This window comes from Erythranthe guttata, chromosome 7 (assembly GCF_056151865.1).
Source record: "Erythranthe guttata isolate IM_541 chromosome 7, IM_541, whole genome shotgun sequence".
Taxonomy (NCBI): domain Eukaryota; kingdom Viridiplantae; phylum Streptophyta; class Magnoliopsida; order Lamiales; family Phrymaceae; genus Erythranthe; species Erythranthe guttata.
The window spans coordinates 12,901,946-12,913,956 of NC_142539.1; the positions used below are offsets into that span (position 1 = coordinate 12,901,946).

At 31.7% G+C, this 12,011-nt stretch overlaps 2 long non-coding RNA genes across 2 annotated transcripts; both read left to right on the plus strand.

Moving 5' to 3' along the window:
• The first annotated feature begins 3,983 nt into the window (after positions 1-3,983).
• On the plus strand, positions 3,984-4,671 carry LOC148769732 (uncharacterized). Its single transcript, XR_016032052.1, has 2 exons — positions 3,984-4,069; positions 4,340-4,671. It is a non-coding gene; the product is annotated as an uncharacterized LOC148769732 (long non-coding RNA).
• A 2,844-nt stretch (positions 4,672-7,515) lies between these two features.
• Positions 7,516-8,460, plus strand: LOC148769733 (uncharacterized). The gene is made up of 2 exons (XR_016032053.1): positions 7,516-7,577; positions 8,093-8,460. It is a non-coding gene; the product is annotated as an uncharacterized LOC148769733 (long non-coding RNA).
• Positions 8,461-12,011: the final 3,551 nt, after the last annotated feature.

Below are 12,011 nucleotides of genomic sequence, written 5' to 3' on the forward strand. Positions count from 1 at the left end.
TTTACTGCCGAGTTGAAAAAAAAATCAAAATAAATAAAATTTAAATTAGACATGTTATTTTTTTTATAATTTATATAATATTTGAAATGATTTAGTGTGATATGTGCGTTGATTTGTTATGTTTGTAAGAGAAAATTAAGTTTCATTTATGTTTTAATTGAAAATAAGTAAGGAGTAAATATGTGTGAAAGAAAATATGTTTTATGTACTATAAAAATTATATATAAATAATTATAAAATAAAAAAAATGAAAAAATCGATTGGACCCAGTAGATTATCCGGATTTATGACCGATCCAATTTTCAAAACATTACTATTTTCTAAAGATAAAAACTATCATCTGGGGGCCTTTACTCAGAATTTTTATTCTTCTTAAATGACACATTCAAAACTTTTTAAGTATTATCATTACTCATTTGAAAGTATTTTTTCTTTTCTTTAAAAAATAGCATAAAAAATGTTACGCATGCACCGTGAAAAATCACATTGAAAGGGGGTCGGTGTAAGTCAAAAACGAATAGAAAGGGGATTTTAGTAATTACGAATAGATGGAAGCGTTTTTTTGTAATTTAGCCTAAGTTTAGGACAGTTTTTGTAATTTACCCTTAATAAAATGACAACTGCTGGGGAAAGTGGTGAGGGTCCATCTAACAAAATAACAAATAGCTTTTTGCTACAAGTGGGCTTTTTGTGGGCCCTCTAGCTTTAAGAAATGGATGTAATGGGCTCAACCCGATTACCATATATTGGGCTTTTTAGCCCGAGTATGGAAAATCAAATTTGGCTTTGTTTCCCATTCAACTTCTACCCTTTCATTTTTAATTAGATTTATCTCTCTAGAACATAAAGCAAAAGCTACTCTGCAAGTAGAAGTTAGTGATTTCGAGTAAAAATTAAAATGAATAATTAGTTCTAGAAGCAGGGGTAGGGATGTAAATGAGACGAGCCGGCTCGCGAGTTTCCGGAGCTTGCTCGAAAAAAGCTCGTATTCGAGCTCGAAAATCGAGCTTGAGCCCGAGCTTCTCGACGAGTCGAACTCGAGCTTATTTCAGTTGTTCGACAGCTCGCGAGCCGGCTCGCGAGCTTTACCTTCTTTCTATATATTTTAATACATATTAATAATATATAATAATGGATATTATTAATAATAAATAAAAAAGAATAATATTACTTTTCTAATTGATTTTTTTTATGGATAGGTTAATTGAATGAAAATTTGTTTGTGCCGAGCTCGAGTTCGGGCTTGTTTCGTATACGAGCTCGAGCTCGAGCCTTGTTAGCGAGCTCGAGCTCGGCTCGTTTACACCCCTAGTAGGGGGTGTTTGGAAATCCTTTAAAAAGTCAACATTAAGCTGTTAATTTAGAAGTTGTGATACAATTAAACCTCTATAAATTAATAGAGTTGGGATCAGGGAAATTCTATTAATTTAGCAAATTATTAAATTATCGAGTTAATAATTTAATACGTTTTCACCGAATTGAGACCACGAGAAACTATTAATTAATCGAGGTTATTAATGTATCACGGTTCTACTGTATTTAGGCTTATTTAGCTTAGTTATGTTACACTCATTAAGTGTGAGTGTAACGTAAAATTAATTTCCAAGCCCCAACTCCATTAACTAATGCTCGAATTTTGAATGAGAGATGAAATTTTCATTAAACATGTAATAAATGATTATAACACCAAAAACTGTTATACACAAGATATCAATATAAAAAACACTTTTTTTAACACAATAAAAAGCGCTTTTCATATATAATATTACCTATACATCCATATATAGGAAGCAACAATGGAACTTAAACTTATTCTTCTAGTTGTTCTCTTCATCTTCTCTTCACCTGGTTAGCTCTCTCTGGATATATATATATATATATATATATATATATATATATATGCCGACAGTTTAAACTTTTGGTTAAGATGGTAATTCAACATGGTATTAGAGTCAGGTCTAACGAAATATCCTGAATTTCAACAATTATTACAAGAATATGATGATGATTAGAATAAATAAATAAGTGTAGAAAAATTGATGTTGTTATATATAAGATATTTACTCATAATATTGTTGATATGTTTATGTATATATGTACTGTACCTCGTTTTTTTGGGAGAAAAAATTGAATCAAATCGTTTGAGTGAAAGTGTTGTAGCTGAATCCCCGTATAATAACGACGAAAACTACGATTATAACGGGCCAAACCCGTATTGGTATACCCTGTGCCATAGCATCGAATGCGATACTTCAGACGATCATTGTTCAAACTACGATTGCAGAGTCTGTGGTACCGATAAAAGATGCCTTCCATTTTAAGTATATATATACGTATATACGTATGTATGTATATATCAATCCGTTATAAGTTACCGATTTATTTAAATAGCAAAAAGAAACATTTTGTTGTAATAATCTACCAAGTTTTCATGAAGGGAATAACACCGTGATTTTCTTGCTTTCAATTAAAAAAAATGAAGCTTGTTACATATTAACAAGTAGAGGATGAAATAAATTAATAGCACTTTGCACCCTTGAAACACGATAAATCATTCATATATAATGCACTCTGAATTGAATATTTAAAACTTAATGAGGGTAATTTCATTTTATTTTTTTTTGGTTTTTTTTGGTTTAATTTCCTAGGTGCAAATAACAAATTTATTATTGTTTTCTTCCACCCCAACATAATTTCGAGTATACAAAATGCGAAAAAGACAAAAAATGACAAAGAATTACTGAAAAAAAAAACTATATTTTCTTATAAAAAAAATTCACTAAATTATTCGTTTATGAATTTTTATATTGTAATTAGTGAAAATATTTGATAGAACTTTTTGGAAGAAAACATAATTTTATTTAAATAACTAAAAGAATAGTTAAATTATACAAATAAAAACATCTATTGAAAAAGGCAACATTTAAAAATTTAAAAATATTATCTTGTGTCGGGTACATATTTAATAGATAACATCTAATTGTTATTGGAACAAGTAATCAAATACATTCATATCGATAAATTTTAAGAAATCAATACATAACTAATAGTAATATTGGGTATTCAAATATATTTTAGTTCATTAATTTCATAAATTATATTTCCATTCATTATTATATATACAATATATATTACTTTTTTATTTTTTTCAAATAATTTAATTTTTTAGTTACTTCTCATTTTTTTATGATCCATTAATTATTAGATTGTTATGTTTATTAGTATTTAAATTTTAAAATATAAAATAATTGATGTTAAGAGAGGTAAGTATTAGAAATGATAATTTAGAGAATAAATGTACGTAGGTTATACTTCAGGGGTGCAAACTGTATTTAACCCAATAAATAAAATAGGTTAACTAAATGTGAAACAAACCAACATAAATACAAATTAACTGTAGGTGTAACAAAGTAAATTAATTGAGAGTAAATAGCACTTACCCCTGTGTCACAAGTTTTGCATATGACCCATTTATATTCGTACTATCAACACATAACCCTCTTGTGGTTTAGGGGTACTAGCTTTCGTTAGTTTTTCCGTCAAACTAAACCGTCTGTGTTAAACTCCAAAATTTTATTTGCACATGACCCTTTTGTGCTTACATTTTTGCAGATGACCCCCTTGAAGTTTGACACAGGTAGTTAAGTTTGACGGAAAAACTAACCGAAATTAGCTCTCTTAAACCACAAGGGAGTTATATGCTGATTTTACGAGCACATATGAGTCATCTGCAAAAACTTGTAACCATATGGAGTTAAGAGATATTTACCCATTAATTAATGCTCGAACTTTGCATGAATGATGAAATCTTATTAAACTTGTAATAAATGATATATAAAGTTATAGCGTACGTTAAACAACACAAACTGTTATATACTTGCACCATAAGTACTGTAGAGAGACAACCAAATCACATTATAAAAGGCACTTACACAATAACTTGGCATATACAATATATATATATATATATATATATATAATATATATTACCTATACATTCATATATTGGAAGCAACAATGGAACTTAAACTTATTCTTATAGTTGTTCTCTTCATCTTCTCTTCACCTGGTTATCTCTCTCTCTCTCTCTCTCTCTCTCTCTCTCTCTGTAATATATATAAGCTAAAATATCTACTAATGAATATACTAAATATCATATGTTTATTATTATAAGAAAAACACAATTATAAAATTATCAATATTATTATTGTTGTTGATATATATATATATATATATATATATATATATATATATATATATATATATATATATATATATATATATATATATATATATATATATATATAGATATTAAATTTACATACCTCGTATTTTGCAGGAAAGATTGAATCAAGTGGTCTGAGTGGAGGCGTTGAAGCTGAACCCCCGTATATTAATGTCGAAACCAACGATTATTACGAGCGGGGCTATTTGTATTACCTATGCCGTAGCATCAAATGTGTTGACTCAGATTATCCAGATACTTGTGCACAATATGAATGCTCAATATGTGCGCCCGATAAGAGATGCCTTCCCTAATCGATTACATTTTTTATGTAATACTTTTAGCCAAGTATCGTTACGAGATCGAATAAAATCGCGATTTGTTTGCTTTCAGTAACAAATAAAATATAAAAAAGTAAAGGATGAATTTAATTTCATAATTGTAAACGTTTGATCTTCGATGCAAACTAATTTAACCGCGCACATTCTTCAATATAAATACAAAAAATTATATATTAAATATAATAGATTAATTTGTGAAAATTAAATATTATTCAATTTCTTTTTATTTATACATAACTAGTAATTTGACCCGTGCGATGCAAGTGATTCACGCTATGATTTTCTCGCCTTTCTGACTCGAGCTTAACCCGTTGGGTGCACCTCGTCGCCTAAGTCTCTCGAATTGTCAAGCTTGAGGGTTTCTTGGACTAAAGTTCGATACATGGGTCAGGGAGATAACACAGTGGTGTCGAGCCTTGCACGAGTCACGATCATGCCCGTTTCAGAAAAAAAAATGAAAAAAGAAAAAATTGTGATGAAAATCACCAAAAATATTGTCGTTGTCATTTTTTATTGAATAAATAGACCTACTTATGCCCAACTCGAGTTTTTGAATTTCAGAATCAAAACTTATTTTTCACCCACATTTCTACTCAAAACCCTCGATAATTGTGTTTATTGTTTAATTACGGATTCTTGAGTCTATCTTTCATTTTGGTGTAGAAACAACTAATTGCGTCGGTAGGAAAGTCGAATACCTTAAGCCGTATGTCATTCTAAGATTTTAGGTTATCTAGCTCGTTTCATCTTTGGAATTAATTGTAATGCTTTGACCACTCCGGCAACTTTGTGGGTGTGTTGTCTGAAAACCTCACGAGACACAACTCGTCCTTTGGGGGTACCCAGGGGTTCAGCGGCTTGTTGCATACGCTAAATGCAATCGTGTTTCCCTACGTTACGTAGTGGCCTAGGTTTAGTTTGTTGTTTTTATTTTCTTTTTGTTGTTGTTTTGTTTTGATTTACTCGAGACGAGTAAATATCTAAGTTTGAGGGTGTGATAAGTGTTCATTTTGCATGATTTTCACTTATCAATTCTTCGAGTTTCGGTCTTCGTTCGTCGAGTTTCCGGCTTTATTTGTATATATTATGTTGTTTTTGTTTTATTTATATTTTAGGTAAAGTGAAGCTATTTTTGTCGATTCGAAACGATTTTGGAAGCGAAGCCGAAAATCAAACCAAACACGTGCAAAAGTGCATTATCGCGGGTTGTGGCACTGTTTCGTATTTCAAGCATAACTTTTGCATACGACCTCCGATTGAGCTGATTCAAGTAGCCTTAGAAAGCTAACTTCAAGATCTACAACTTTTGTGAAATGCAAAATTGTCAAATTCGGGCTAGACAAGGGTCAAAACTGTGTTTGAAGTTGGCGCAGAAGCCCAGATCGCGATCCAGCCTTTCTGTATCGCGATCTGGGGGGTCTTACAGAACGCTTTCTTGATCAGGACCCAAATCGCGATCCAGCCTTCCTGGATCGCGATCGGGGGGTCTCACAGTGCATTTTTTGATCAAGAACCAGATCGCGATCCACCACTCCCCTATCGCGATCTGGCAAGGTGGTGCACAGTTTTCGAGGCAAGATATTTGTGTTTTTGCAAGCCCCTATAAATAGAACAAGCTTCCTCTCCATTTAGACTTCTAACACTTCCGGCTTCGACTTTTGCTTCGGTTTTCTCTTCGGTTTTCGCCAGTTCTTCGCGGGAAGCTTCGACGAGGGTTTCGACTCGGGTTTTTCATAAGCTTTTCTTTACGTTTAGTTAATAATTTCTCGTGTTCTTCATTTTGATGTTATGTTTGTAATGAACTAAGCATTTTCTTTTAGGGAAATGGAACCTTGTATATATATTGATTTTGATTTCCAGATCTCTGATCTATTTGTCGTTCTTTGATCCTGTTTATGTTTTCCTGTATTAAATGCTTTCGATTGTTTGGCCAACAGTTGAATTGATTCTAAATGGGGATGAACTCGAGAGAGGATTTCTCGTTTGATTTTAGGAAAACATAGCTCGGGTTGTGGAACGGAGACGTGATGCACCTCGGGTAGCCCTTAAGGACTTGACCTAAATGCTCTCTTAATATCAGGTTCTGAACGGAGACGTCGGACCTGTGGGTAGACTCTAACTACACTGGAGACGGGGGTTAGGGTATTTTAGTGTATGGGTTAGCGAAAATAGAATTGACAATAGATTCGGATCTGTAGATCTTTATCGATAGTACACTGGTGGATTTTACCCTAGAAGCCATCACACGTCAGAATTCCTCGCTTTTACTGGCGGACCGTTGTTGTTATTTATTGTTTCTTTTTGTTTTCATTTTTCCCATCCCTTTCGATCGTCTAGATAAAGTTTAGGATAGTATAATTACGGTACTTGGTAAATTTAGGAACTTAATTCCCTGTGGATCGATATCTAGAATTCACTATTCTACAAAACGCGATATTGTACACTTGCGGTTATTCATACATAGGTTTTACGCGTATCATTTTTCCGTCAAACTAAACCGTCTGTGTTAAACTTCAAAATTTTATTTGCACATGACCCTTTTATGCCTATATTTTTGCAGATAACCCCCTTGAAGTTTGACACAGGTGGTTAAGTTTGACGGAAAAATTAACCGAAATTAGCTCTCTTAAACCACAAGAGAGTTACGTGCTGATTTTACGAGCACAGAGAAATCATCTGCAAAAACTTTAACCATATGGAGTTAAGTGATATTTACCCATTAATTAATGCTCGAACTTTGCATGAATGATGAAATGTTATTAAACATGTATTAAATGACATATAAAGTTATAGCGTACGTTAAACAACATAAACTGTTACATACTTGTAATATAAACACAGTAGAAAGACAACCAAATCACATTATAAAAGGCACTTAGCTTGGCATATATAATATATATTATATATATATATATATATATATATAACATATACATTCATATATATATAGGAAGCAACAATGGAACTTAAACTTATTCTTCTAGTTGTTCTCTTTATCTTCTCTTCACCTGGTTATCTCTCTCTCTCTCCTCTCTTTCTCTCTGTAATATATAAGATATTTACTCATGAATATACTATATTTCATATGTTTATTGTAAAAAACACAATTATAAAATTATCATATTATTATTGTCAATGTATATAAGTGGGCAATTACTGCCACTCCTTAGGTATGACAAAATTACGAAAAACCCCTCTTGTTTGGGTAATTATAACCACCCTCTCCTTTTAAATTTTTTACATAAAATTTATGTAATTCGGTTATTTACCGAACCAAATCGTGTATTCAGTTCGGTAAACGGTATGAAATGTTGGCGTACCGAAATTTCAGTTCGTTTTTACCAATTTAACATCCCTAAATTTACATCTAGAGGGGATTTTTCGTAAGATAATACAAAATTGAGAGATGGCTACTGTAATAACCCAAACAGAGGGGGGATTTTCATAATTTGACCATAACTAAGGGGGTGGCCGTAATTTTCCCCATATAATTTTATATAAAATTTACGCGCCTCGTATTTTGCAGGAAAAATTGAATCAAGTGGTCTGAGTGGAGGCGTTGAAGCTGAACCCCCGTATATTAATGTCGAAACCAACGATTATTACGAGCGGGGCTATTTGTATTACCTATGCCGTAGCATCAAATGTGTTGACTCAGATTATCCAGATACTTGTGCACAATATGAATGCTCAATATGTGCGCCCGATAAGAGATGCCTTCCCTAATCGATTACATTTTTTATGTAATACTTTTAGCCAAGTATCGTTACGAGATCGAATAAAATCGCGATTTGTTTGCTTTCAGTAACAAATAAAATATAAAAAAGTAAAGGACGAATTTAATTTCATAATTGTAAACGTTTGATCTTCGATGCAAACTAATTTAACCGCGCACATTCTTCAATATAAATACAAAAAATTATATATTAAATATAATAGATTAGTTTGTGAAAATTACATATTGTTCAATTTCTTTTTATTTATACGTAATTAGTAACTTGACCCGTGCGATGCAAAATAAGGTTTTAAAATTAGAATAGTATAGTTTTAAACCATAACAAAAGTAAAATCTGTAAAAAATGAAATACGTACTGAGATGCTTAGGTTCATATTCAATCACCATATGAACGGTGAATTTTGTCAAAAGATCAATGTATTCTTGGAATGAGAATTTTGAGATCTTGGTCTTCTACTAAACAAATAGAGTCCGGAATCTGTAAATTTCCATAGGACGCTAAAAAATTACATGTAAAATGGAAATGGGTAAATTACAAACAACCCCTGAGGTATGGTCAAATTACAAAAATACCCCTATTGTTTGGATAATTACAACCACCTCCTCAACTCCTCAAATTTAGTGGAATCTTCCAGATTATATGGAATATTATCACTTTTGTACCCGTTTTATCCTATTCAAACTCTACATTATGAAGCAAGATGATCATAATATGTGATTTTTAGCAAGATGATTATGTTGAATTTGGCACCATAAGGGTGGAGGTGTAAGAAAAAATCATAGTTGAGGGGGTATATGTAATTATCCAAACAAGAAGGGTTTTTTTGTAATTTGACCATACCTCAGGGGGTGTTTGTAATTTACCCAATGAAAATTGGTAGATGGCCGGATCTTATTGGCAATTGTATTAGTTCCGTGAAGATGTTTTCAAAATTTAAATTCATATCTTGTTTCTCATAATTCTGTATTTGCCGTACTCAACAGCTATTTTCAAAAGAATATAAACATTACCTTCTTTTACCAATTTCTTATATTTTAATATAATACATTTTTCTTTAGCGGAAGCATGAATACTCACTTTGCACCTTTAAGATGTAGGATTTAATGTTAATGTGTTAAACATTAATATAGTAATATTACTGTCGTAAACAGTAATATAGTTAATTTTACCATACAACAATAATGTTACCATGTTTACGGAGGAAAAAATGTTCCGAAGAAAAAAAATTCCGGAACAAACATTAAAAAAAATTAATAATATAAAAGTCAATGTCGTTGACCGGTGGGGAAAAAATCTCAAAAAAATTCAACATTGTTGATCGATGTTGGCGGAGAAAAAAAATTAATAGCACTTCTACACGTTTCTTGTTTCCCTTGTTGTGCGAGTGAAAATGGAGGAAATTCTATCATCCGAATACTGTCTGAAATGAGCCCATGCTCGAGATTTTTTACATGATCATATGCCAGTTGATGAACAATAAAAATATATTGAATTGGAGAAAATTTTCACAACAACTTATTTCTTAACCAAACAAACCAAAATTCGAATAATTTTAATTTTTCTAGCCCAAACAAACACACACAAAATTTGGGGGAAAGAGATATTTGTTAATGTAAAAAACAGTATTGAGAAACAACCAATTTGCAACAAAATTTTGTTTCGGAAACAACAATATTCCATAAGCGCAATAGATAAAAGAATTCCTTAATTAGCAAAAATCCAATCAATTTCGTAGTCAGGGGATATTTATATATGTTAACAAACGGTCGAAAAATCTGAATATATTACAAACAAATCAGTAATTAAGGATAAAGAAAAACATCCTGAATTAAATTTATTTAGTCTAATAATTATTGTTAATAAATTATTTATTCAATAATTTAATAAATTAATTTGTTAAATTAATAAGCTAAATGTACCCTAAAAAATAATAAGTAAGATGACTAATATAACCATCAAATAGGCGGGAAATAAAAACCTTAAAGTTTAACTGGAGCAACTTTACTTTTATTAATGAGATACTATTAAAAAATTTATTATAAATAGTACTCCACATTTCTAATTATTTTCTAGCTGCAAAAAAAAATAATAATAATCAAGTTTGACCCCAAAATAGTGATTTCCGTTAGAAGTGAACGGTCAGGTGACGGCGGGGGCCAAATGTGTTTAAAATTGATGATCTTTTGAAGGTGTAATTTGTTCAATTTGGAACAATAGGGACCAAAAGTGGAATCGGGTGAAACATGAAGGACGAAAAGTACTTTAATCCCCTAATTAATATGCATATTTATATCATTACAAGTCTGCAACCAATTATTTAATTTGAATTAAAGACCCTTACAAGAATACACCGTCTCGTTGCCCGCGAACCTCTATAAACTTTTAGTACATCATCTAAAATTTCGGCCCCCAGTCGTATATTAGAGGCTCCACAATTGCACAAGATGGCGAATGCAATTAACTGGTTCTTTGGACCCTACACTCGGTGATAAACACTGGGTGGGTTTTCTACTGATACGTGCTATATTTAATTATTTATAATATATTCTCCCACTTAGATTAACCTGTACGAGTTTTAGAAAAATACAAAAAAATACACGTGTCAGCAGAAGACTCACCTGGTGTTTATTACCAGGTGTAGGGTCGAAAAGGAGCAAAATTAACTCTTAACTAAATACACAACAACCCAATAGGAGATAAAATGCATTAATTGTATGTGTTTAAATTTTTATTAAACATGTAATAAATGAGAACGTTACTAAAAGGATTATTGCAAACCACATTATAATTTTTTTATTAATTGCAGGTTTATAAATTTTTATATCAATAGAGAGGCAACCAAATTAAACCAAAGGGTAAATTCCACTTTACCCCCTTGTACTCTGCCCAAGAACCACTTTACCCCCTCGTACTCTTAATTTTGTCGATTTACCCCCTGTACTTGTACAATTTCCCAATACAACCCTCTTCGTCAATTTTTTTCGATTTTGACTCTGACGCCATTTGGTCAAGAGTCAAAATATTGACGTAAATATTGAATTTTTTCGATTTTGACTCTCGAGATTAGAAAAGAGAAAGTTTCACACATTCATATATTTTTTTTCCTTTGCACTGGGTGGAATCGATCAATTTTTGGGTCTTGATTTTTACTAAGTTAGGGGTTCAATTTGGGGATATCTTGGAAGGGGAAGTGGTGGGAGAAGAAGAAATGACAAAATTTTGACGGAGGAGAAACGACGCGTTATAGGCAGTGGCAATTTTGTAATTTACAGAGTTGACCAAATGGCGTTAGAGTCAAAATTGATAAAAAATTGAAGGAAAGGGCTGTATTGGGAAATTGTACAAGTACAAGGGGGTAAATCGATAAAATTGAGAGTACGAGGGGGTAAAGTGACTCTCAGGCAGAGTACGAGGGGGTAAAGTGGAATTTACCCTAAACCAAATTATAAATAGCACTTAAACAATAGCTTTGCAAATATGTTACTTACATTTCATATAAAGGAAGCAACAATGGAGCTTAAACCTATTCTTCTAATTGTTCTTTTCATCTTCTCTTCAACTGGTTAGCTCTCTCTCTCTCTCTCTCTCTCTCTCTCTCTCTCTCTCTCTCTCTCTCTCTCTCTCTCTCTCTCTCTCTCTCTCTCTCTCTCTCTATATATATATATATATATATATATATATATATATATATATATATATATATATATA